General features: G+C 43.9%; 1 protein-coding gene across 3 annotated transcripts in view; it reads left to right on the top strand.

The window, feature by feature from the left end:
• Positions 1-1812: 1812 nt before the first annotated feature.
• The window catches only part of DMRT2 (doublesex and mab-3 related transcription factor 2), a 46934-nt gene continuing 21135 nt past the window's right edge, over positions 1813-27611 (top strand). For all 3 annotated transcript variants that reach the window (XM_045772490.2, XM_087858950.1, XM_045772492.2), the window contains exons 1-3: positions 1813-1949; positions 2358-2478; positions 11565-11663. The gene's annotated coding sequence lies outside the window, so the exon portion shown is untranslated. The remainder of the gene's footprint in view (positions 1950-2357; positions 2479-11564; positions 11664-27611) is intronic.

Below are 27611 nucleotides of genomic sequence, written 5' to 3'. Positions count from 1 at the left end.
CCTTCCTTCCTGAAAACCTCACAAAAAGAACAAAAACAAAGGGTCAAAACCAGGGGGGGAAAAAAAGAAGAAAGAAAGAAAGAAAAGAGAAAAAGAAAAAAAAAAGAAACAAAGAGGTACAAATTCTTGCTAGAAATTTTAAAACGTGGTGGCCAAGAAAATAAACAGAAGAGTCTCCTGTGGAACTGAGAAGTACCTACCTCCTCCAACTTTTCCACCAGAGGGTGTTTCAAAGAAAGAAAGCTGGTGACAAAATCTTGAGAATTCTCACTATTACCTATCATTAAAAGGAAAAAAACCCACAACCAACCAACCAACCTCCTAGAGAGTAAATAGGCAGTGTAAAGCAAAAGTTCTGTGTGTTGTGAGTTCTTGAGACCTGAGTAGACACAAGAAAGAAAACCAACAGATCTGGCTGGCTGTTTTCCAGGGATGCATCAGAATTGGGCGAATGTCCCCCGAGTGAATCCTCTCATGGGAATGCAATTCATCATCCTGTACAGAACATGTATAAAACCCCGTGTTGATCAGGGAGCCCAGGACCTTCTGCAAGGATCTGCACTGTCCCAGCAGAGCCTCCATGTCTATAGGCTGGGAAAAGTGGGTCACACTGCACTACGCAGCCTTCCAATAGAAGTTTGGACTGTGGACAACCAGGTCTGAGGTGGTCAAGGAAAATTCAGATCAAATAGATCACAGGTTTTATCACCATAACTGCTTACAGGGAGCAGGCAGGTGCTGTAAGTAAGTGATGCAGGTTAGATAGGAGACAACAGGAAATGGTGTAGTAACTAGAAAGCAAAAACATCATTTCAAGCAATGGTTCTTAAAGTGTGGTCCTCAGATCAGCAGCAGTATCACCTGGGAACTCGTTAGAAATGCCTATTTCTTAAAGAAACTGTGGAGGTGGAGCCTAAGAAAAATTATTTTAATGCCCCCCACCCCAGATGGTCCTGATACTCACTGAAGTTTAGGAACAGCCAGTGTAAATAGTCTCTAGCTGATTGTTGCTAACGGAGAATGTTGTAATGTTTTCTGATGGTTTTCAAGAGAATCTGTATGTGCAATTTCATGTGGAACCTCCCAATTTTTAAATGTTGGTAGCAAATTTGCATTTTGCAGAAAATGGACCAAACAAAACACATGTTTGTTTCACGGGATGCAAGTTTGTTTGATGTGGAATGTCTGGATGAATTGTTCAAGTTAAGCATGAAAAAGATGAAAAGAAATGACATGGCAAATGTACAAAATACTACAGAAAGGAAAAGGAATGAGAGACAGAGCATGCAAAGATAGATGAACAATCCAGTCTAGAAGGAAAAAATACCCGTAAGTACCCAAGAGGAAAATATTCAAAACTGGGATGACAAAAGGGCCAGAAAATGGTGCCATTACCCTTTAAAGAGTCTGGAGACAAACAGGTTTGCCCTGCTATCAGAAAGTAGCTTCGCTTACCTACATTAGGACCTGTTTTCCTCAATGTAAGAAATCTGAGGATTTGGCCTAACATGAAGAAAGCTCTGATTATATTAATGAAGGTCTTCCATGAAAGCAAAGTGGTGGAAGGTGAACTTTCGGAAAGCAAGGTACACTTGCATCCCTGGTTTAAAAACCCCGCCAACAAATGAGCAGCGCTGGAATTTAGACCTTGCTTTTACAAGCCAACCAATCAGGGCCAGCCTCCTCTCTGAAAGTCAGCCAATCAGGAGGGGACTTACTGGACTAAACACGCCTCTGATTGCCAGCCAATCAACAACAGTCTCATCGGATGACGTCAGGTAAGCGTTCCTTTTTCCTAAGCGGCAGATGAGGTCAGTAGTTCCCTCTGCTGCAGAGACGCCAAGAAAGCGGAACTCTGGGTTTGTCCTTTTATTTCAGCTACTGAATGGTGGGCTCATTGTTTGACGATCGCAGTAATGAAAAAGTTGCCGTAAAATAAAGAGATTGTGGTAAGTGACTAATACACATCGGAATTAAGAATGAAATAACCGTGAGGTTGTGATGATTGAACAGGATGTTATAAGATGACGAAGTAAAATAAAACGAATGCGAACAAAACAACAACAACAAACAAGGTTGGGGAAGGAAAGTGGGAGGAAGTTTAAGAGGTTTGATTTCCTGCATTTTTTAGCTGGCATCATTTAGCGATATCTAAAATTCAACCAATGTGTGAAAAAATGATTCTAATACATGAGTACTTGCCTAATAGCTTCTTAAATGATTTTTATTATTATTTAAATATCTACCAACATGACTAGATATTATCCTCAGAGCCTTGTAGTTCTCATGTGAAGTACATACACACAAAACTAGTAAAATTCAGATGAACGATAACAATTTATTTTATTTATTGTAAGGAGCTGTGTGCCCGGCCTGAGGCTTGAACTCATGAACCGGCTGTCCAGAATCACATGCTCTATTGACTGAGCCGGTCAGACGCCCTCAACAACAGTTAAAAATAAATTTTGAGTATCACAGGTATGTAAAAAGAGCACAAATCATTGCAGAGCAATGTGAATTTTCACAAGATGACCTCACATGCATGCAGTCAGCACCTGGATCAAAATTTAAAATATTACAAGTACCTCAGAGCCACCTCTTTTTCCTTCTGCCACGCGTCTTTTGCCCCAACAAAGGAAACCCCAAGTCTGATTGCCAACACTAGATTCATGTTGACTGTTTTTGAACTTTATAAAAATGGAATCATACAGGGGCGCATGGGTGGCTCAGTCCCCTGAACGTCCAACTCTTGGTTTCGGCTCATGTCATGATCTCAGGGTCGTGAGCTTGAGCCCCGCGTTGGGCTCCACACTCATCAGGGAACCTGCTTGGGCTTCTCTCTCTCCCTCTTCCTCTGCCTCTCCCCCCAAATAAATAAATAAATAAATAAATAAATCAATCTTAAAAAAACGGAATCATACCATGCACTCTCTCTCTCTTTTTAAATCTTTAAAATTTTTTTTTTATTTATTTCAGAGAGGGAGAGAGAGAATGAGAGTGAGGTGAGGAGCAGAGGGAGAAGCAGGCTCCCCACTGAGCAGGGAGCCCGGTGCGGGGCTCCTCCCCGGACTCTGGGATCATGAGCGGAGCTGAAGGCTGAAGGCTTAACCAGCTGAGCCACCCAGGCGCCCCATACCACACGCTCTCTTTGTGACTTGCTGCTTTCACTCAACTTCCATCTGTGACATTCATCCACACTATTGCATGTGGTTGTCGTTCATTTTCATTTTGCATTGTATGCTATTGTGTGAATACACCACAATTATCCATTCTACCGATAATGTGCATTTGAGCTATTCCTGGATTTCGGCTACTACTCATAGTGTTTCTGTGAACATTCCTGCCCATGTCTTTTGGTGAACATATGTGCATACATCTATTATGTATATTGGTAGAAGTGGAGTTGCTCAGAGTATACATATGTTCAGCTTAAGCAGATGCTGCCAAACAGTTATTCAAAGGAGCTGTAGCAATTTCTACTTCCACCAGCAGTGCGTGAAGGTTGCAGATGTTCCATATTCTTGCCAACAGTTGGTACTGTCAGTCTTTTTAATTTTAGCCATTCTGGTGAGTGTTCAGTGATTATCTCATTGTAATATTATGTGCATTTCCTTGACAACTAATGATGTTGAGCATTTTTTTTCATATGTTTATTAACCATTTGGGTATTCTCTTTTATGTATTGTCCACTCACATTTTTAAAATTAAAAATAGGATTATCTTTTTAAATTGATTTGTAGGGACACCTGGGTGGCTCAGTTGGTTAAACGTCTGCCTTCGGCTCAGGTCATGATCTCAGGGTCCTGGGACTGAGTCCCACATCGGGCTCCTTGCTCAGCGGGGAGCCTGCTTCTCTCTCTGCCTGCTGCTCATTTTCTCTCTCCCTGACAAATAAGTAAATCAAATCTAAAAAATTAAATTGATTTGTAGAAGTTTTTATATCTTATGAGTTTAAGCCTTTTGTTTGATGTAGTTATAACAGAAGTTCTTAATTTTAAAGAAGCCCAAAGTTACAAAGGTATCCTGTGTTTTCATCTAGGAGCTTGGTTGCTTTACATTTCATATTTAGATTTGCAATCCATCTGGAATTGATTTTTGTGTATAGGGTGAGGTAGGGGTCAAGATTCATTTTTTTCCCCATAGAGATTTCCAGTTGACCCCATATCACTTACTGAAAAGACCATCCTTCCTTCCCTGCTCTGCAATTCCATCATAAATCAAATGACTACCTAAAAAGTTTGTTTCTGGACTGTTTTTAGGTCCATTGGTTGATCTGTCTATCCCTTTGCCAATAACATTGTCTTAATTACTGTAGCTTTATAGTGAGTCTTGATATCTTACCATATAAGTCCTTTAGTTTTGTTTTTTAAAATTTTAGTGACTTTTCTTGGTCATTTTATTTCCATATAAATGTAGATTTAGATGGTCAGTTTCTTCAGGGGGAAAAAAGCTTATTGGGGTTTTGACTGGGAATAAATTGAATCTATAGATAAGTTGGGGAGAACTAATATCTTTCCAACTCAGGAGGTATCCCTCTGTTTATTTAAGTTTCCTCTAATTATGTGGAATAATATTTTGTAGTTTTCAGTGTAGAGGTCTTGCATATATTTTGATGGATTTATTTCCAGAGATTTGTTTTTTTTTAATGTTATTGTAAATGGTAGAGTTACAAATATTTTGTACCTTGAACTCCTATCCAGGTACCTTGTTAAATTCAATTATTGATTATAATAGTTTGTTGAATCATTTTTTTTAACATTTATTTATTTATTTATTTATTTATTTATTTATTTATTTATTTTTTAAAGATTTTATTTATTTATTTGACAGAGAGAGACAGCCAGCAAGAGAGGGAACACAGCAGGGGAGTGGGAGAGGAAGAAGCAGGCTCTCAGCGGAGGAGCCTGATGTGGGGCTCGATCCCATAACGCTGGGATCACGCCCTGAGCCGAAGGCAGATGCTTAACGACTGCGCTACCCAGGCGCCCCTTTTCTTAACTTTTAAAAATCATGTCGTCTGATTCTGGTGGACTAGGGCAGACTCCTTTATCCAATCTGGATTTGAGGTCATTAGAAGCTCCCATTTCTGTGAGAGCTGGCTTATTTCCATTGTCCTAAATCCTGGAGTGGCGGCTTTTAGGGGTCTTAGCAAAGCCTATAGTGTTTCACAGGGCCTTTCCTCCTAAACCCCGATTTTCTCTCCCCAGCTCTAAAAACTCTGTTTAGTTTCTAGCCTTCTGGTCCCTGTTATGTATTGGAAAATGCTGGAAGGGCAAAGTAGAGCTGAATCTTAGGCAACGCCCCCCCCCGCCCCGCCCCTCTTCCTTTTGGGATCTGGGCTCCAGAAATCTCCACCAGAAATCTCCACTTGCTTTCTGTTACTATTTAAAAATTATAGCCGTCTTAGTGGATGTGAAGTGGTATCTCCTTGTAACTTTGTTTTCCATTTATTTAAATGGCTGTCAATATTGAATATCTTTTCATGTGCTTATTTGGCCATTTGTATATATTCTCTGGAGAAAAGTCTATTCAGATCCTTTGTCTATTTTAAAATTGTGTTATTTGCCTTTTTATTATTGAACTGTATGAGTTCTTTATATGTTTTGGATACCAGTCTCTTGTCAGACACAATTTGCAAATATCTTCTCACATTCTGTGAACCCTGTTTTTACTTCCTTGATGGCATTGTGTGCAGCCAAAAGTTTTAAATTTTGATGAAGTCCGATTTCTTTCTTTTTCCCTCTGTTGCTTGTGTCTTCAGTGTTGTACCTAAGAAGGCTTTGCCTCATCCAGGTCACATAGCTTTCCTCCTGTGTTTTCTCCTAAGAGCTTCACGGGTCAAGCTCTTACATTTAGCTGTACATTTTGATCTGTGTTCTATTTTGAGCTAATTTTTGCGTATGGTGTGAAGACAGGGCCCTTCATTCTTTTGCATGCAGGTATCCCGTTGTCTCAGGGCTATTTGTCCCACATCTTGTGAATAATCCCTTCATCATGTTCCCCACAATGACTCTGGGACCCTTACTCCTACGTGGCCTCATGCTTGCCCACAGGCTGGTGATTCCTGCGACAGTTCCCTTATAATGCAATTAGTTCTTATGCATTTCTTCCCCAGGACCTAGAGTAAATTAGAGATTGCTTCAGTCAAGAATTTTAGCTTTGCCGTGTTCATGTCTTAGTACAGAGTAAGGAATATATGTAATTTCATGGGAGGGTCTTGGACAGACTACAAGGTTATAAAAGAGACTCGTCCCGCAGGTCCCCCAGTTTCCTTTGGTGGAAGAAAACACATGGTCTGGCAGTCAGAGACTGCCCTGGCTCCAACACCTGCCACTCTGTTCTTTCTACAGGCATCCAAGTCCATTTCCTCATTGTAGGTTCTGATGGGGTGCTGACTCTTCCCACTAAGGGCATTAAAGCAGAATGACTTGTTCTTTTCCCTAAAGGAACACCATAAATACAACCAAGTGCCTGAAGATTTCCTGGGTGTCCAAAGTCCATCCACCATGAGGTCTGCTTTTTGATACTCTTTAGAATTTTCCACATAACTTTGAGCATGCCACTTCTATTTCTCTTTCTGGAAAGTGGGGGTTTCTAGTATCTGCCTTTAAGCATAAAGACAAAAATAGTGCTGCCCTCCTCAAATTTGGGATCGAGGCCTTGAATCTGAACACTGGCCATGAAATATATAGACACATCTGGATGATAGCCGGATGCAGATGAAGTACTGTTCCTGCAGTTTCTTTCCTGGCCCCATGTTCAACCATCACTTACCACTTGTAAATAGCTCTTCCTCTGGAAGATTCACAGAGACTCCTTGTGGCCTCATCCTCCTTCCTACTATAATCTCCCTGCGTTTAAAAAAAAAAAAAAAGGCAGAATTAGTGCTAGGAGGGAGTATTTAGCCACCAGAGGGAGGACTTACCCTCTGGGCCAGGGTCTTTGATATCCTGAAGGCTCCAAGCCTCAGCAGGCCGGGCAATGGGGTCTCTATCCCTTGTTGCTATGTCTCTGAAGTATCCAAAAGGAAAAATGAAAAACTGAGATAAATCTTGTGTACCAAGTTGTGAAAATGTGGATGAACTGGACCATTCACTGTGTTATTGTGTATCTGTCTAGCACCATACCTTGTGGTGAAGTTCCAGTAAGGTTTCATTTTCATTCGGTTCTTAATTCAATCCACGAGTATTTATTGCGCACCTACCGCGTGCCAGGGCTTGGTGCTTGAGATGGCAATGGACAAAGAGCTCAGCTGCCATGGGGCTGATGGTCCAGTGGAGAAATCTGGAAATAGATATCAATCTGGAAACAAACATAGGTGTAAATACAGATCAACTACAAACATAACAATGAAGAAGAAATTAAAGGGGTGCGATAAGATACACGAGCAAAGAGCCTGATTAATTCGGGGAAGGCCTTCTGAGTGTGTTGGCTAACTTTTTTAATCAATTGTTTTATTTGGGTGTGGTTGACACACAATGTTACATTCATTTCAGGGGTGCAGCACAGTGATCGAATAAGCCGTGATGGTTAATTTTATGTGTCTGTGTAACTGGGGTAAGGGATGCCAAGAGAAAGAAGGTAAGATACTATTTCCGGGTGTGTCTGGGAGGGTGTTTCTGGAAGGGGTTAACATTTGAATAGGTGAGTTGAGGAAAACAGAGGGCCCTCCCCAATTCCTATAATCAATCTCTTCCGATATGTATCCCATTGATTGTTATTCTAGAGAATTCTGATTAATATACAGAGTATGCAACAGGCTAGAAATAAAAGGGGTCACACTGGGAGGAAGAAGGTTCTAGGAAGAGGAAACGGCAGGTGCCAAGGGCCTAGGGTCAGAGTGAACTTGGTGCCCGTGAGGAATTGAGGAAGCCACTGTGCCTGGGTGAACCTGCAGAGAGCAAGGAGATGAGGCTGAAAGACAGGGGGGATGTGCTACACGTTTGACCTTCTATCCTAAGTACAGCGGGAAACCATTCTAGGGTTTTCAATAGGGGAGTGGTACAGTCAGATTTTATATGCACGTCTTGCATGACTCCACGAGGACAGTAAACTCTTTAAAGCAGGGCCAGAGTCTTATGTTTCTTTCAACGCTTCGCAGAGCCAGCATCGTGCTGTGTGCATTCCAGGGGCCTGGCAGGGTGTGTTGTGATGATGATTCATGTAGGAATTCACTTAACTTTAGGTTCAAAAGTTTGTTTTGTTGCGCTTGAGAAAAATAGAATATCCGTGTTCCCTGTAACGCAAGCTAGGAAAACTAGCGTTATTTTAGTGTACTACAAGGATCAGAGCCTTTCTCTTCGCATACACAGCGGTGTGTCTGGATGTACACACGTCGCACCCATGCATGTCTGCATATGCACACACTTCAAGTGAGACCGTTAAAACTGCTGGCAATCCACACATGATTTATGACTTTTCCTAACCCCTCTCTCTATCTAGCCAAAGACTCTTTTTTTCAATTCACCTAAAATATTGTCCAGCTAATAAATAGGTTCAAAGACAGACAAAAGGAGCTTCTACAAGTTATGAGAAAATGCCGGGCTCTTGAAAGACCTCCACAGATACAAAAACATAAATCTCACGAAGCTCTTTTGAAATGTCATTCACCTTCCTTTCTCATAGGAAATCAGGGCCCAGAGAGAAATTAACTAACGTTACAGTTCATCTGGACCTTGTTACTCTACCCAGGATAAGGATGGTCGAGGAGGATGCACCCAGTAGAAGCAGACCCGTTTGGAGTTTTATAGTTTCCCATTCAGAAAAAGAAAAAGAAAAAAAAAAAACAAAAAAAAAACCCAAGCTCCTGAGCTTTCTAGTAAGACAAATGTATTTATGCAACATTCGGCACCTGGAAGAGATTATTCACTGATGACAATCCAGAGAGTTATCTATTAGGCAGGGTTGGGATTGCAAACTAGCAATGCAGAAACCGAAGTCCTCACTGGGTTCTGAAGCAGTGGGGCTTCTAGAACACAGAAAGCCATCAGGGATGCTTTAACATCCTGAAGCCCGAGGCCTTGGCAGACTGGGGAAGTGTGCTTCTTATACCACTCTGGTTCCTGGCATTCGTGTTTTAGGAAAATAGAGCTTCGTTCACTTGGTCACACATTTCCCCCTCCTTCTTTTCTTTCTTCCCTCCTGCTTCCCCACCAGCTATGGTCTGTGGCTAATGTATAGTAGACGCCACGGTAGCTGCGGGTACCTGGTTCCCTAGAACCTTCATTCTAGTGGGAGATACAAGATATGCAACGCATGCAGGATGGAACCTGAGAAGTACTCCGAGATGTGAAAACGGGTCCCCGGAGGGACGGCAGCTCGGGTTGGTGAGGAGGCGGCTGTTAAGGATGATAGGTCATCGTGAGTCGGGATTTAGAAAACAGAGGCTCCGAGGAGGTCCTCCTCTTACCAGTTTGCTCTGGGAGGGAGCTGATTCTTCCTCACGCATGGCTTGAGGGATTTCCACTGTCAGGTGATTTTTTTGGATATGGTACCGGTGATGCCTGGCGCCAAGGCTCACCTCCCGTTATCCCTGCCCTGAGGGATTGGCCACAGGGAAGCTTTGTGTGCTCCTGCAGACGTAGGCATTGAGAGTTTATTTTCTCTTCTTCCCTCTTAGTCCCCTCTGCTCCCGAAGGACAGGAGCTGTCAGATGCCACCTGCCTGTGTTTTCTTCATCGTGGGGACCGGGCGGACCCTTCCTTTCTCACTGTTCTTTCCGCAAGTGTGTTTTTATGCCCCTTCTTGGGTGAACCCGCTTGGGACTCAGTATGTTGGCCTCGGTGGGTGTCTGCTTTACCCAGCACACAAATACACCGTCTTAGAACCTCCAGTGGAGGCAAGGGATGGCGAGGGGCTTTCAGATGTCGTTCGAATCCAGTCTGCTGCCTCCAGAAAAAATCGCCTGTGTACCGAGATGCCCATTCCCTCTCAGAAAATAGGAAAACCTATTTATCCTCATTGGGACCTGCCCCCTGTGCCATCTGGGGTTATTCTTGGCGATGCTTTTAGGAGATCCTTTTTAAAGTCTCTGGGACCAAAATAGTACCCACTCCGCGAGGCGGTATTAGCAAAGTGACTAAGGAAGCAGATTCCTGCAGACGGACACCTGCTACGCGAGGCATCTGCTTTCTACCTCAGCCATGAGGTTCCTGCCAGTATGTACCTCCCATGCGCCCGGGAGGATTATATCCCTGCAGCGTCTAGGAGGGGCCCTGGCACAGAATAAGTATCATACATGTTTTCTCTACTACCATTCCACCTTGGATCACAGGGAAAATCTGTTCTTAGACTAAATTCTCCTTAGCAGCTGCTTTCTGTGTCTTACCTGGTAAGAGGTGTTTTGCTAAGGAAGACTGAAAACTTGTTCCTGCGGCTGAAGAGAAACCTAGATTGGGAATTACTGACTTTCCTCTGTCCCTTCCCAGGCAGTGTCCCCAGCTGCAGCCCCAGGTAACTGCTGTCCTGCTTTCTGTCATCACACACTAGGTTCGTCTTTTCTAGAGTGCCGTGTGAATGGAAACATACAGTGTGTCGTCTTCTGTGCCTGACTTGGTTTGCTCAGCATAATGTTTTCGGGTTCACCTGTGTTGGTGTAGGTATTAGTTCCTTCTGTTTTATTGCTGAGTAGTTTGGATATGGCAGGGACAGATGTGCGTCACGATTCGCGTATCCATTCACCTGCTGGTGGACGTTTGCTTTATTTCCAGTTTGGGCTATTCTAAGTAAAGGTGGTATGAGCACTCTTGTACACGTATTTACATAGACCCATGTTTTCCTTTTCCTTGTGTGAATACCTAGGAGTGGGATTGCTGGGTCATATAGCCAGTGCGTGTTTTACTGTATAAGCAACTTCCAGAATCTTTTCCAAAATAGTGGTACTGGCTTCATTCTCACCAGCGAAGTATGAGAGTTCCAGTTGTTTCATATCACTAATACTTGGCATTGTCAAATTTAAATATTTTCTAGCTATTCTAATAGTTAGATAGTGCTGTTTCATTATGGTTTTAATTTGCATTTCACTGGTGACCAAATCATGTTAAGCATCTTTTCATACACTTGTTAAGAATGTGTATGTCTTGCCTGGTGAAGTGTCTGTTAAAATCTTTTACCCACGTTTCTTTAGGTTGCACTGTTTGCCTTTTGTTTGCAAGAGTTCTTTATATACTCTAGTTCCAAGTCCCTTGTCAACTAGATGTATAATGGCTATTTTCTTCCAATCTCATTTTAGAAACCTTTTCTCCTCCCATGCAATATTGGGTGTTGATCAGGGGCTAACTCACCCACAAGTAGCCCCGAACCAACCAGGGGATCCTTAAAGAAATACCAAGTCATTGCTTGTCCCTGCAACCTGCTATTTCTTCCACCCTTGGAGCTAAATGTTTATGTTTGGAGTTGAAAAGACACCCTGTGTGAGCACAGAAACAGTATTCCATCTAATGCTGTCAGAGAAAACAGCTCTTAGACCCAGCATCCCCAAATCTGCAAGATGGAACAAACAGATGTTTTGTCCATCACAGAAGGGGGTCTGTCACATTTCTGAAAAGTTGTCTCTTTCTCTGCAGCATCCTGGCTTTTATTAGTGAGCAGTCTGACCAGATGGGCCGTCCCTGGCCTCTTTGATTCTCTTCCAGCAAAGAGTGAAGTTATCCAAGACCTCCAAGGTAGGTCCTGTCTACTCCTGTAGGCTTAGAGGATGGCCAGTGCAGGCCACCCCAGCCCCACTGAGTAGGACCCAGAAGGCATTTATCAGACCAGGAAAATAAACCTCTCGACCAGAAGCAGCCGAAGGAGAAAGTGGTGGAGGCGGTCAGGAAGTTTCTACTTTCCGTCATTCTCTAACAGATAGTAAATTAACAAACACACTGTTGAATGTTTCTTGAGCACGTACTAGTCGCCGGGCTCTGTGATGAATGGTTCACACAGATCTCATTGAATCTTCCTAAGAACCAAAGAGGAGGGCACTTTTATTATTCTCATCTCAGAGAAGGGAATGGAATCTTAAAGCGATTATATAACCGATAATGGCAGAGCTGGGACATTGACTCATGTCTAACACCAAACCCGTGTTTGAGATACTTCCGAAACCTTTGCTCTTACGGAGAAGGACTGAGTCTTTGTTGTTAGCTTACACTTTCTCTTTTCTTTCTGGCTGCCTTTTCTCTGCTAATCCTACAAGTTCCCAGAGGAAAGGATAGGGCCCAATTCTTTTCTGACTCCTTTGCTTAGACCAGAATTCCTGATTCCCGGGGCAGGAGGGGAGGGGTCATGTCTCTACATCATCTACGTGCTGATTTACTGACTGATCCATGCAGATTGTACCGTGAACACAGCTCACAGAACCAAATCCTTAGCCTCACCCACGCTAAGGGTGTATTTCCTGATTTCCTTATGACAGAGAAGGCTGACCCAGGACATTCTGCAGACACATTCCAGGACCTTCACGAGAGCCCCATTTGTATCAATATCTTTCCTTCTTCCATAAAATACATTCTAGATTTTGAGAAGAGAGCCATACAGCTGAGCTGAGATGTATACACTGGGTGCTCAGCGAGGCTCACTTACCATAATGAAGGAGTTCACTTCCACATGTGCCAGGTGCTGAGACTGATTCAAGTTTGTGGCCCAGAAAAATCGCTCGTGTCCACATGTCCTGATCTTCAAATTTGCTCGAGTTGGAACCATGAATGTTGAAACTAGGAATGCCAAGAGTCCGCACTACTTAATCCAGGATAGCCCTTGATTTCTTCGCAAAATAACTTTGTTCGTATCCTGGGATGTTAAATGAAGAAGGAATTAGGAAATGTCCTTTCAGAAGTAAAAGAGGGAAGTAAACACCCAAGTCCGTAATGGAAACTGAGGCTCAGGAAGGCCTTACTTGCGTCACTGGGTAGCTCTCAGCAGAGCCCCCGGGGAGGGTGTGCCCTTCGGCGGGGAGAGTCATGGAGGAGGCAGGAGGGCGATGAACTGGGGAAGGAAAGAGCACGTGTGTGCGTGCAGGCTCCTTCAGGAGCTTGTCTGGAGGGTAGGAGGTGGAGTGTGCCTCCACAGGCTCACGGGCGTGGGGAGGGAGGCGGGTGTGTGTGTGTGTGTGCGCGCGCGTGCATGGCTCTGCAGATGGCACTTCAGTCCTAGCTGTGCTCTGTGCCCTGCTCTGGCCCCTGGCATGACTGAAGGGCTCTTACATAAGAGGAAACCCACTTGAGGAGCGCTCCTCGGTAGGCTGAAGCTGTGGGAACCTGCCGGGCTCTCGGGTAGGCAGCTCGAGGCTTTTGAGCAGTGCCCGCACCGAAAGCTGTTAACACGTTTCTTTGCTGGCCCAAAGCAGCGTGGAGAAGTTTTGTTTTGGTTTAGATTAGCTTGGTGGTTCCGAGGCTTTTTTTGGCGGGGAGAATAAAAACACACTTACTTCCTTTTTAATTTTATTTAAAAATTTTTATTATTTTATTATTTTTTATTTATTTTATTTTTTACATTAGTTTCGGAGGTAGAATTTAGTGATTCATCAGTTGCATTACAACACCCAGTGCTCATTCTATCACGTGCCCTCCTTAATGCCCATCTCCCAGTTACCCCAATCCCCCACCTACCTCCCCTCCAGCAGCCCTCAGTTTGTTCCCTAGAGCTCCATGTCTCTTATGGTTTGCCTCCCTCTCAGTTTTCATCTTGTTTTGTTTTTCCTTTGACTGGAGTCTTGCCATTTGCAATGACGAAGATGGAACTAGAGGGTATTACACCAAGTGAAATAAGTCAGAGAAAGACAAATACCATAGGATTTCACTTGTATGTACAATTTAAGAAACAAAACAGATGAACACTTACTTCCTTTTTTTTTTTAAAAATAGGTCAGTACCTAGATTAGTACCTGCTTATTTTTTATTTTGAAGAAAAAGAGGGGGAATTTGGCGTTTGATTCTGGAAAAGAACAGGGCTTCCAGACCTAGTACAGGTAGAACTGAGAGGTGAGTAAAATGTATTGCCTGAGCCTGAATCCTCATCACCACCCCCACATCCCCATCTCTCAGGCATTAGTTTCTCCCCCTGCTTTTGGGAAGGCCTCTGACTATCAGCCATTTACGCACGGTGTTAATTTTGGTAGTTAGTCTCTTTCTAAGGGGGCAGGTTGGTGTAGTGGTTAATGTAACCAGCCTACCCGAGTCCAAATAAATGAATGCATTTACTTAGCTATTCTCTACTTGTTACTCTCTTTAGATTGCTTGCAACTTTTCCCCATGTTACCTGATGCCACCGCAAATATATTTGTATATAGAGATTTTCATTCCTGTGGGCTAATTTACTCCCAGCAGTGGGATCGCTGGGTCAAAAGGCATCCTGCTCGTGTGTGAACTTGGCAAGTTACTCTAAGCTTGCATTCCCTCATGTGTAAAGTGGGATCGAAAGTACTAGTACTTTCCTCACAGGCTTGTTGTGAGTAGTAAGTGAATTACGTATGCAAAACACTTAGAATCCCTGGCACAGGCAGTTACTCTACTTGATACTTCATTTATTATTATTATGGTGTCTTTTAAGCCTTGTCTTGAGGTGTGAAATACAAGGTTATCCCTTACTGGAAAACATCTTTGGTGTTAGGGAGTGGTGGGAAAGTGGTTCCTTTATTTTATTTTTCTTAAGGATTTTTTATGTATTCATTGGAGAGAGAAGAGCGAGAGCACAAGGAAGGGGGAGCATCAGAGGGAGAGAGAAGTGGACTACCTGCCGAGCAGGGAGCCCAACTCGGGACTTATCCCAGGACCCCGGGATCATAACATGAGCTGAAGGCAGACGCTTAACCAACTGAGCCACACAAGTGCCCCAGAAAAGTGGTTCCCTTAGAGGGAGGCGTTTTAGCTGATGCTTGGAGACAGGTGTCTAATGGCAGTGCCAGGGACATGGGTCTGCCATCAGAGGCAAGCGGCACGTGGGGCAGCCTGAAGAGCTCCCTTTGGCCGGGCCAACCCTAGCAGCCCAGGGTCTGCAGCAAGTCAGCTTCCTTGACTACAAGCTTGCTCCTCTCCTGCCCTGCCTGCAGAGAGCTGGAGGGACAGTGACGAGCACATCAGAAGGGCTGAGAGATTGTGTCTGAGAAAAGGAGCCCCTTTGGGGAACAATGCCGCTTCATCACCTGCTTCTGTCTGTCATCCCTGCTGCCCCCGGGGAACCCAGGCATCACGTGAACGCTTATAGGGCTCTTTGAAGGCAGGTGATTACGAAGGACCTGGGGCTCCAGCACACTTAAGTTCCAGTCCTTAAAACAGTGGACTGTGAATTCTGGGCTACTGGGAGCCCTGGCACCGCTGTCTCCCATGATTTCCCCAAGGCTCGCATCAAATGCCTTTAGATAGTCAGGTGAGCCTCAAGACAAGTGCCATCAACTTCCCTGATATTAATACTGAGTGTATTATTTGAAATTTATTTTTTCCAGATTTATTGAGATATAATTGACATGTAACTTGTACATTTAAGGTGTACAACCTGTGATCTGATACACTTAATATCACAACGTGATTACTGCCGTAGGGTTAGCTCACACCTCTGTCCCATCACATAATTACCATTTCTCTTCTGTGGTGAGAACATTGAAGATCTGCTCTCTTAGTAACTTTCAAGTATGTAATACAGTATTATTACATATATTCACCGTGCTATGCGTTACATCATCAGAACTTATTCATCTTAGAACTGAAACTTTGTGCCCTTTGACCAGCATCTCCCCATTCTCCCCATCCCCCAGCCCATGGCAACCACCATTCTAGTCTCTCTTTCTGTGAGTTTGGCTTTTTCAGATTCTACATATAAGTGATCTCATACAGTATTCATCTTTGTCTGACTTATCTCACTTAGCATAATGCCCTCAGGGTTCCTCCATGTTGTAGCAGATGGCAGGATTCCCTTCTTTCTCGTGGCCGAGTAATATTCCACTGACTGTACATACCCCAATTTCTTCATTTGCTCATTCACTGATGGAGCACTAGGTCCTTTCCATCTCCGGGCTGTTGTGACTAATGCTGCAATGAACACGGGAGTGCAGATATCTTTTCCAGGTCCTGCTTCCATTTCCTTGGGATAAATACCCACAAGTGGGATTGCTGGATCATATGGTAGTTCTATTTTTAATTTTTTGAGCAATGTCCATCCTGTTTTCCACAGTGGCTGCAGCAATTTACATTCCCACCAGCAGTGCACGAGGGTTCTTTTTTCTCCACATCCCTGTCAACACTATCTCCTATCTTTTTGATGATAACCATTCTTACAGTATACTGGCCATTTTATTCTTTGATGATTTGCATGTAATATACATAGCAATGGTCTATTGAAGGCTGACATTTCTTGATTTAAAGGGAAATCATCTCAATGTATTTTATTATCTTATCTGTTATTGATTACTCTTAGACTTTGTCAGTGGGGAAGGAGTGACCAGTACATGGGGGATGATTAGTAAATGTTTGTTGAATAAATGGGGCGCCTGGGTGGCTCAGTGGTTTAAGCGTTGGACTCTTGATTTCAGCTCAGGTCATGATCTCAGGGTTCTGGGATAGAGCCCCAAATCCGGCTCAGTGCTCAGCAGGGAGTTTGCTTAAGGATTCTCTCTCTCTCTCTCTGCCTCTCCCCTCCCCGCTCACACACAGGCTCTCTCTCTAAAATAAAATAAATAAATCTTTTTAAAAAATTAAAAAGATGTTGAACAAATGAATGGATGGGTGAACCATAGTTTACTTAGCTGTTCTACATTGCTGGGCTTTTGGGTTGCTTCCATTTTAAAAAATTATAAATAATGTTACCTTTAATATATTTGTATATGTAGCTTTTACTTTTGTTTGTGTTATTTCCTTTCACAAGTGGGAATTCTGGTTCAAAGGGTATGAACAATGTTACGGCGTGTTATGTGTTTCTAAGCTTCTTTGCTCAAGGGTTGTACCAGTTTCGGAGGCTCCCAGCGATGTGTCGGGGCCAGTTTCCCACCACTGGCTTTGGGTATTCACATCACATTCTTTTTTGCTACTTTATTAGGTGAATAATGGTATCTTGATATTTAAAATTTTCCATTTCTTTGATTTCCAATGAGGCTACTTTTCTGTATTCGTTATTTATCATATTTATTATTTTGTGACTTCTGTTCATTTCTCTTTCCTGTTATCAATTATATAACACTTTTATCTACCTAAGATATTAACCCTTTACTGTATTTGCTGCCAATGTTTTCCCTAGTCTGTTATTTTTCCCTTTCCTTTTTCTTTCCTTCTTTTTCCTTCCTTCCTTCCTTCCTTCCTTCCTTCCTTCCTTCCTTCCTTCCTTCCTTCTTTCCTTCCTTCCATTATTTTAATGTTCAGGTAGTCAAATCTGTTGATCTTTTCCTTTGACTTCTTTGTTTGTAAGCTGTAAGAATGTAAATACTAGTAACTGGGGAAAGATAAGCACCTAATACGTGACCTGGGAAAATTTCTCTAGTTTTATGTTTCTGGCTACTTTACACCTCACTCCGTATTTACTTTAGGAATTTTTGGGTCATATGATTAGTTCCTAGTGTGAAGGGTATGATATAGTTGTAATACCTTCGGCACTGAGCTTTTGTTCAATGGGATTTAGGAACAAATAGGCAGGAGGCTCACTTTCTTCTTCCTCCTTCCACACTCCCTTTGGGGAGACTCAAGATGGCAGGAGGGGAGAAAAGCAGCTGGCTTGAGTGTTGGAGGAAGGAAGGGGATTATCATGGTGAAATGCCTTTGGAGGGACCAGATACCTTCTAAATAAAACATGGGAAAAAGAGGAAGGATGGAGTCTGTGTTTCTTGGCTAGGGCAAAGCTAGCTTTTAGGGTTAAGTTAGGGGATCTGTGTACAGTGGGAGTGTTGTGTCTACCCTGGTGTTCAACTGCCATGAAAGGAAGCAAATGGGCCATATTAAAATCAGGTGGAAATGTTGGGTCATTCATGTTTGGGGTATATCCAAAAATCAGAATACTGAGGCTCCAAAAGCCTGGTCCATGGAAAACCTGAAGCGCGTGCCTCCCCAGGGATTCCCATCTGGGTTTTCTATTCTCTGTTTCTTGTGGTCTCCATGTGCAGAACAGGGAAGTTGCTAGTTGTTACATAATCAAACAGAGCATGTGTGCCAACTCCCAGCTGCCGGGAACCACTGTCCAGACCGTTCACATGGGAATGAGGGAGGCATAAACATTCTCTTTCTCAGTTGGTGAGTCCTACTTTCCCTTGTGTTATTGTAAGCATTGAGCTACCATTGCCCTGTGGCCTGACCCCAGGATGTGGCTTGTGTGATGTCTATTAGCAAAGAACAATTATTTGATCTACTGGCATCATTGACCTAAAAAACCATGAAGGGTTAACCATTGGTACCTCCCCTCTCAGTTATGCAGAGAACGCAGTGGGCTTAGAGCAATTAGTAATTGTAATGAGAGATGAATATAAGATGTTACATAATTTTGAGCTGTTGAAGTGAAGCATAAGACTCACAATGCAAGATGGATGAGGAATGAGTGACACAGAATATAAATTCTTGCTTCACTCAAGAATCGGTCACGTCTGGTGCTAAGTGTGCTAAGAGCTGTGAGCCATCAGCCGCTGTCCTCACCAATTAGTAATGTAAGTGCTGTCCAGGTGTATATGTGATCAGCTACTGAAAATAAGCCACCTTGAATGCCTGATGGAAGGACAGCTGCCCTTTGGGGATGTCTCCTTTTGGCTGGTGTCCTCAGGAAGTAATCCAAGTTTTGATTCCTGCTTCTTTAATATATGTGCCTTTTAGCCCTACCTGATCTTTCCCTCTTGGAGCTGGTCCATAGTGAACACTCAGGTGGGGATGATTTGTTGACCGACTGTTGGAAAGAACGGGAAAAGTGAACGTTCTCCCTGCTATTCCTTGTTTGAGGGGAGCTGAGATTTCTCTTAGATCCTAAGGAGGCATTCTTTTTTTTTTTATTAAAGATTTTTATTTATTTATTTGACAGAGAGAGACAGCCAGCGAGAGAGGGAACACAAGCAGGGGAGTGGGAGAGGAAGAAGCAGGCTTCCAGCAGAAGAGCCTGATGTGGGGCTCGATCCCATAACGCCGGGATCACGCCGTGAGCTGAAGGCAGACGCTTAAAAACTGAGCCACCCAGGCACCCCTAAGGAGGCATTCTGGGATAGTTTGCTCATTTAGGGAGGGCCTGGGGTCTTTTGCCTTATTTATAGGCAAAGGCTCTGACCTCTTCGAATTGTCAGTAATAATAGCCAATATGTAAGGGATTCTAGGCACCATACTGAAACCCGTAGGATGGTTCTCCAGGTGTGGGCTCTGGCCCAACCATGTCGCCATCACCTGGGAATTTGTTACAAATGCAAACTCAGACCCCACCTGGAAACTGGTTAGGATTGTACATCCTCAGGCCAACTGAGATCCATTGAAGTGGGAAATTTGGGGGTGTGGCCCAGCTGTCCATTCTTAGCACGCAATCTAAATGACGCTGGTGCATCCTGCAGTTTGAATATCACCATGTTAGAGTGTGCTAAGTAAGTTATTTCATCCACACAGCATCCCTGTGGAGGAGACCCTGTTTTTAACAAGTCTCAGTTTGGGGGCACCTGGGGGGCTCAGTCGGTTGAGCATCGGACCCTTGGTTTTGACTCAGGTCGTGATCTCATGAATCATGGGATTGAGCCCCACATGGGGCTCCACGCTCAGCAAGGAGTCTGCTTGAAAGATTCTCTCCCTCTGTCCCTCCCCCCCTAAATGAATGAATAAATCTGTAAAAAGTCTCAATTTTGGAGTTGAGGAAAGACACAAAAGGAATACACAGTAGGCTTCACAGCCGACATGCTGACTTGGGTCCCAAGCCCTTAACTACTGTGCTGAGATGTGTGGACCGGAATAGAGGGGAGAAGAAGAGCAGTGTACAGGTCATGAGGAGCTGGGAAGATTTTTTTTCAAATGTATTTATGCGGCCAATAGGAGCCTGTTCCTTTTGGCTTGTGAGGAACAACTGCGAGCATCTCTTCCCAGCTCTGCCTTCAGTGATGTCAGGTTGGTACCTCGAAACTGGCGGTGGTGGGAATGTTTACAGCACAGAAACTACCAGGCACTCCACATCAGGCCTTCCCCCCACCCTCAGCCAGTTGTTAAACATTTCCCAGCCCACCACTGCCCAAATGTTTCTACACGAATTCCATATTCTCAGGAGATGCTACATACTAGTTATACAGGCTCATTGAAAGCAAGCACCATTCACAGAGTCATTCATATTTTAGCCACTTCTAAAAAAAAATATTTTAGCCACTTCTGTATTTCCTTATGTGGACACAATTGCTTTGACAACATTGAAACTCTGGGACCTTACCGTGGGAAGGGAACTTGGAATGTGTCTTCTCCAAGTCCTTGGAGTATACAAAGCCAGGCCGGTAATAGTCACCTGCCTCGGAGGAGAAGCAGGATTTCAGACATCCTTTCTGAGCCCTTTCCGTGCCTGTCAGGCTGAGGTCGGCGTGCACAGAGCTGGTCCAGGCCTGAGAGGCAGCAGCCGTCGTAAAACCTGGTGAGAAGGAAGAGAATTCCCCTCCCTGTGGCCTGGCAAGGGTGTGGGAGCGATCGGGTCCAGGGTTCCCTGCCTCTGGAATGGGGTAATGAATTGAAATGTCAACACAGAGCCTTCTCTGAACTTCTGTCTCAGAGGGATTCGTGTAGGAACAACTGAGGATTTGAGATTTCAGGGTTCCCAGGCCAGGGGGCCGGGGGCTTTCTGTGTTTTCCCGCCAGCCTCTCATTCCATCTCTGTCTTGGATGACAGGTTACACCACTCACAGGCCGATGGGGTGTCCCTCTCCCCAGACGGTATCAGGAATGAATTAGCATGTTTCCCTCTTGTAAGTGACTCTCTTTTTGAGTAAACATCCCCTGGGTTTCTGTGATGTGTAACTAATGGAGTGCTAAACTCTCAGGGCTGGTTTCAGACTCGGAGCGCACACGTGTTGCCAATCCATCATGCTTCTAGTACTAATTAACATAGCAGGGACACAATAAAGCCACAGATCCTACACACATTACCCAGCTCGGGTTACCCTCTCTAACAATCTCGCTATTGACCCAGCGAGAGCCCACGTTGGGAAACAGAGCTCCAGCCTCTTCTCCCGGGCCAGACCTGCCCCATTGAGTAAAAAAAAATGCCGTCGTGCATCATTATAACCGAGGTGCCCACAGGCCACTTGGTGCTTTGGATCGGAGACAGTGCCTGAGTTCCTAGAATGGTGGTGTGGGGCTCTCCAGCTGTACTCGACCAGGAATCCTCCTCCAACGTCCTGGGCTTCTGTTCTGACCGGGACTTCCGGCTCCTCCTGGTCCTCAGCTCCTGAGCCTCTCAGGAGGACTTTCTTTCTGAGAAGGGCTTACCTGTACACGGCACAAAGCATTTATCCGTCCCCCGAAGGCAGTCAGGCAAATGCATCTACATCTCAGCTGGGGGGTTGGTTATGTGGGTATACACGTTTATCATTGAATTGTACACTTAATAGCTATACCTTTCACTGGATATACGTTCTCCGTCAATTAAGAAGGTTAAAAAATTACCCCTTGCTTATACCTTATACCACTTGCTTAAACCTATCTGAATGTCTTACAATCAAAATAAGATACAGAAACGGGGCGGGGGGGAGTGCCTGGTGGCTCAGTCACTTGAGTGCCTTTGGCTCAGGTCATGATCTCAGGGTCCTGGGATGGAGCTCCAGCTTAGGGTCTCTGTTCAGCGGGGAGACTGCGTCTCTCTCTCCCTTTGCCCCTCTGCTTGCTGGCTCGCGCGCGCGCTCTCTCTCTTTCTCTCTCAGATACATGGATAAAATCTTAAAAATTTTTTTAAAAGATACAGAAACAGATGTTGAGATTAATATGATGATAGGACTCACAACTCGTACGTCAAAATTGTGTGATTGTTATTCCCCAATAATATTATTCTCATTAAGATGATTATGGATGTAAACTTATAAATTATTCCAAAAAAAGAAAAGGATGTGTATGTTCAAAGCCCATCCGTGGGGGAGGCTCATGTTCTAGCAGTGGTTGGTATATAAAACATGGCAAATTCCTGCTTTCGGGGCCTCTCATAAAGGAGCGATCCAAGGGAAACCTGATAAAGCGTTTGTAGTCTGGTGTTGAAATCCTCAGCAAACAAATCCTGCATGAGATGGTATCCGACTAAGCCCCCTTTTCCTCAGTTTCCATGATTTAGGGACCACCAGGCTGGGCTGGGCTGGGGAAGTGGAGAGGCCCAGGGTCCCCACTCCTGTTTCAATCAGGGCGACTCCAGATTTAAGTGTTTCGCCCTGGGGCCTTCTAGGATGCTCTCTTTGGTAGAAAGGGGTCTTAAGTTAAAATATGTTTGAAAACCACTGGAGTAAATGATTTCTAAGGTGTCTCCCAGTTCTTAATTTAATGTGTCTGTCACTCCATAGCATAATTAAGAGACGTTTGCCTGAGCAAACATCTCATGTGAGCTGTGCTTTATTCTTTCCACAATCAACAAATCTTTTCATGTTGAAGTATGCCTAACATGAAATGCAGGAAAAATGATATTTATGCATAATGTAAGATGTTCAGTGTTTTTAAAAAAATCCATATATACTTAATAGTTACATGAAAGAAAATAACTAGCCATCATACAGACTATTATAATATTTTAAATATTACATGTGACAAATTGTTTCATACAAATAGGAAAAAAATCAAAATAGTTTTGAGACTTGTATTGTGTAGAGAGAGAAAGGTGACCTAAAAATGGCTTGTGTCCTCGCTGCCTAATATTTTTAAAGATCAGGTTGTTGGTAAATGGTGGCATGTTTTTCACATATCCTCAGCTGAGGGATTTATTTGACTGTCCAACAAGTTGGCCCATCAAGAGAATATTAAAACCAATAATAAACCTTGGGAAAAAAACAAAAGCAAACAAGCAATGTCACACTGTCAGGCTCAGAAAACATCAGAGGAAGAAGCTAAAAGCTCGTGAAAGAAACAAGCCGTTAAGTCAAGAATAGCAGTGTCAGCACATTGACCATTTGATAATTGCTCATTGCTGATGGCTTTGACCCAGCTGCAGGCCTACGATAAAATACAGCTTCATTAACCTCGCTATGTTTTATAAACAGCCTGATAATTCCATTTACCCTTCCTCTTAAGTATGAACATTATTAGCTAAGTAAATAAATAATATTAAAGACTGGGCTTTCTCTTGAGATCTCAGTCGGGATACCCCGATGATTAAGTAGAGAATAGATGGGTTTTTACCTTCTGAATGTCAGTGCTGATGTTTCTTGCAACTTCATTTCTTTTTGGGGTCAGGTCGGATGCCTTTCTCTGCTGTGATACTCTCCCACTTGGCTCTCGTCTAAACCGTGCTGTTGCATGTGCACAATCATGACAGATGTTGCTAATCCGTCACTCTGTTCTGTCCTGCCCCCCCTCCGAATCCTTGTCACGGTGCAGTGATCCTGGCAGCCATGGACTGAGCTGGTGCGGGGATAGAAACCCATTTGCCATCCTGCCTCTGACCGCCACTGCTTCCTTTTTTTTTTTTTTAAATTAAAATCAATTAGCCCACATATAGTACATCATTAGTTTCAGACGTAGTGTTCAGTAATTCATCAGTTGTGTGTAGCACCCAGTGCTCATCACATCACGTGCCCTCCTTAATGCCCATCACCCAGTTACCCCGTCCCCCCACCCACCTACCCTCCAGCAACCCTCAGTTTGTTTCCTAGAGGTAAGAGCACTACTAGGTATTTACCCCAAAGATACAGATGTAGTGAAAGGAAGGGGACAAACTGTAGAAAGAGCCGAGATGTCCATCGACAGATGAATGGGTAAAGAAGATGTGGTATATATACAATGGAATATTACTCAGCCATCAGAAAGGCTAAATACTAACCATTTACATCGACGTGGATTATGCTAAGTGAAAGAAGTCAGTCAGAGAAAGACAGTTATATGGTTTCACCACTGCTTCTGGTGATTCCAGGATCCAGTTGGCCAGTGGGGACCTCTCTTTGCAGTGACAACACTTCCTACTCACTTTTTGCCTACTAGACTACCTCTCAGTAGCTCCTCCTTTTACATATTTGGGTCCAAACACCACGTCTAGAAGTTCATCTGACTGACACAATGTTTTATGTTTCTAAAATGAAAAAGGAAAAAAAAAAGGAGAATTTGTTGGATCGATATTTGCCAAGTAAGCCTTTCAGTTACGAAGTCAGAGCTGGACAAATTCCTGGATATCATGGCTCTTAATAGACCATTTGTGCCCCGAGGTCAATGCCTCTTAATCTTCAATGGGCATCAAAGTGCCTGGTTTTCCCTTCAGACCTGTTGATTCAGCGCCCGCAGGGGTGCTGGCCTGAGCACCTTTTTGGGGGGAAGGAAGAGCCAGAATTGCACAGGTGGTTCCCATCTGTTCTGGAAGTTGAGAACCTCTGCTCTTGGGGACAGGTGCGGTCAGTATTGCCTCTGTGGATATTGTCCAGACTAGCAGAGAGGCTGCAGTCACAGGATGTGTGTGCGGGGGGTTCTTAATACAGAACTCTCCCTCTCAGGCCCTTCATGCAACTTTATTCCATGAGAGAACTTCTAGTAACACATTAATGGCAGATAACTTATCACTTACCGGTGTAGTGCACCTTGCCAACAATCTGTGTCCAGATTCTCAAATGTTAGGCATAGTCAACGGGGACGCTCATACAGCTGACATTGACTGTCTTATACACAAGTCATCTGTACTCAAGTGCGTGTACTCAAATGTAATGGGTGTTGGAGATTTCTGCCATTTCCACAGGCAGTGGTGAAGGGATTGGGCTCTGGAGTTAGATCTTCCTGGGTTTGAATGCCAGCCCCTCCCCCAGCCCTGCTAATTTATCGTATGTGTGACCTTGGGCAAGTTTCTTAAACTCTCTTAGTCTAAAAAACTAGGCATAATGCGTGACTCACAGCATTGTTTTGAGCACTGAAGTAGGTAATCTATTCATGCACCTGGTCCAGGCGGATGTTCAGTAAATGTAGCGGTGTTTCTGTTTTACACCAATAGCTTGAGGCCGGTCTGGTCTTAGACACTGATGCTCGTGCTGAATGACACGAACTGAGGTAATGTCTTAGGTTTCTGTTTATTTAGGTTCCCCAGCTCTCTCAGAGTGAGGGTCCAGGTCCTCTAGACACTGTATGATCTGTCTCTCCCCACCTCTCACTTATTCACCACCACTGTCTCCCTTACTCTGATACGGCTGCATTTGCCACTTCTTAGACATGCCAAACATACTCCTACCTCAGGGCCTTTGCACTTGTCATTTTCTTCAGCTGGAATGTTCTTTCACAGTTATCATCAACACTTTCTTTAGGTCTCTGCCCAAATGCCCCTTATCTGTGAGGCTCTGTACATAAGGCAGCACCCCTGCAGCCATTCCTATCCTTCTCACTTATGTTTTTTTCTTCCCTATGTAAAGTATCACCATCTGATGTGTTACGTACTTTCTGGATTATTTGTTATTTTTTTCTTTTTAAGATTTTATTTATTTGAGAGAGAGAGAAAGAAACACGAGTGGGGAGTGAGCAGGGTGGGAGGGGCAGAGGAAAAAGCAAACTCCTCGATGAGCAGGGAGCCCAACACAGGACTCGATCCCAGGACCCTGAGATCATGACCTGAGCCAAAGGCAGATGCTTAACCAACTAAGCCACTCAGGCGCCCCTCTGGTTTATTTGTTATTGTCTGTCTTTCTCCCACGAGTCTTGGAGACTTTGTTTTGTTCACTGCTGTGTCCCCAGAGTTTAGAACTGGGCTCAACACATGGTAAGTATTCAGTAAATATCTGTTAAATTAGTGAATGAAAGACTTATTTGCCACTCACAAATTAACAGCCTAATCAATCATTTAATCAACAAATACCCACTGACCATGCATTTTTATAAGGTATTGTTCTGGGTGCTGTTGTAAACCTGAAGAGCTTTAAGATATGGACCCTACTCTTAAGAAGCTTACAGCCTAGATTTGGAAAAATGACTTAGACCAAAATGATAAAAACTAAATAAAACAATATAAACATAACTAAAAATGCAAGATGGTGGATTATAAAGAGCATAGACACTGAGGTGAATCAGAGTCAAAGGAGAAAAGTCTTTCTTGGATAGAGTGAGCAGGGAAGGTTTTTTGTAAAACAGGTATCTGAACAAATCCTTAAGATACGGTAGTTTGGCGTCCTTGGAAGGATATAGCGAAGGCGTCCATAAAGACCTGCAGGTGTGTGAGAGGGCATTGGCTAGCCCAGTGTGGGTGGATTCTTCTAGGCAAAAGTGGGGATTGAGATTGTGGATGGCTTTGCAAGCTGGACAAGAGTCAGGGCTGATGGCATTGTCCTGGGGCACGGAGGAGGGAGTGATGGCTTCGGAGAGCGACCGTGGCAATGTCATCAGATGACTCACCTGCTGACATGTGCGGGAGGGCTGAGTTGGGAGAGGCTTGCCAGCAGAGGAGACTTTGGAGACGGGCCAGGCTGAGGGCCTGGGAGACTGAGCCACACACCAGAAGAAGGCTGGCCTTGAAAATAAACTCTTGAGCCCACAGAGGCTGGCTAGAAAGCTTGGCCATTATCTAGGCTCTACTATCACTTTTCATCTTCCTTATATTAACTTTTAGCTTTTCAGTCATTTCATGGCTCATGGCGCCTTTAACTAGATAAGAAGGGTGAAACCTAGTCTTTTAAAATGTTTCTCAACCCCATTTTAAGATTGGTTTTAAGGGGGGAGAGAGACTTGGGTCCCAGGCTTTTATAAACATTAAAAAAATAAACATTGTGAGCATTAATTTTAATGTTTTGTAATGTCTTATAAACATTAATTACATCAGGCTGCATGTTTAGCAAGATGAGTTCACATCACCTGCCCATCCCTAGTCCCAAGTGCCCAGAGATGGAGATGGACCCCCCTCCTGTAAAGGGTTTCAGCTGTCTTATGCAACGCGCACAAGGGGGTTTAGCTTAGACACTGGTCCACTGGCAAGGCACAGCGATGGCATTAAGTAAATGCTGTGTTGGCCACTGAGGCCCTATCAGCTTAATGGGCTTTGCTTATGCCTGTGAGAACGGTCTGTTCATGTCTGTTTGGAGACATGGCCTGCTCCCCGACCCCCCGAACATAGAGGCAGAACAGTTTGAGTCTCTGAATTACTTAGCTCGTAGCCTCAAATGTCCTCTGGCTGTTCTTTTAGTAAGTGGTGGATATAATTTTTTTTTTTAAGATTTTATTTATTTATTCGACAGAGACAGAGACAGCCAGCGAGAGAGGGAACACAAGCAGGGGGAGTGGGAGAGGAAGAAGCAGGCTCCTAGCGGAGGAGCCTGATGTGGGGCTCGATCCCATAACGCCAGGATCACGCCCTGAGCTGAAGGCAGACGCTTAACCGCTGTGCCACCCAGGCGCCCCAGTGGTGGATATAATTTTATCTCTCAAACACATTAGAATGATCTAGCTATGACTTGGAATCTTGGAGAGCCATCCCATATGGCCTGAACATTCTTTTAATTTCGTTGACAGATGAATAAAAAAGAAGTCATTGCATACAAAGGAAGGAAGCTCTTTCAGTGTTTTTCAGTGTTAAGCAGA

Source organism: Ursus americanus, chromosome 34 (assembly GCF_024610735.1).
Source record: "Ursus americanus isolate L20-20 chromosome 34, mUrsAme1.1.p, whole genome shotgun sequence".
In the NCBI taxonomy this organism is placed as follows: Eukaryota; Metazoa; Chordata; class Mammalia; order Carnivora; family Ursidae; genus Ursus; species Ursus americanus.
This window is presented reverse-complemented; position numbering and strand designations above follow the sequence as displayed.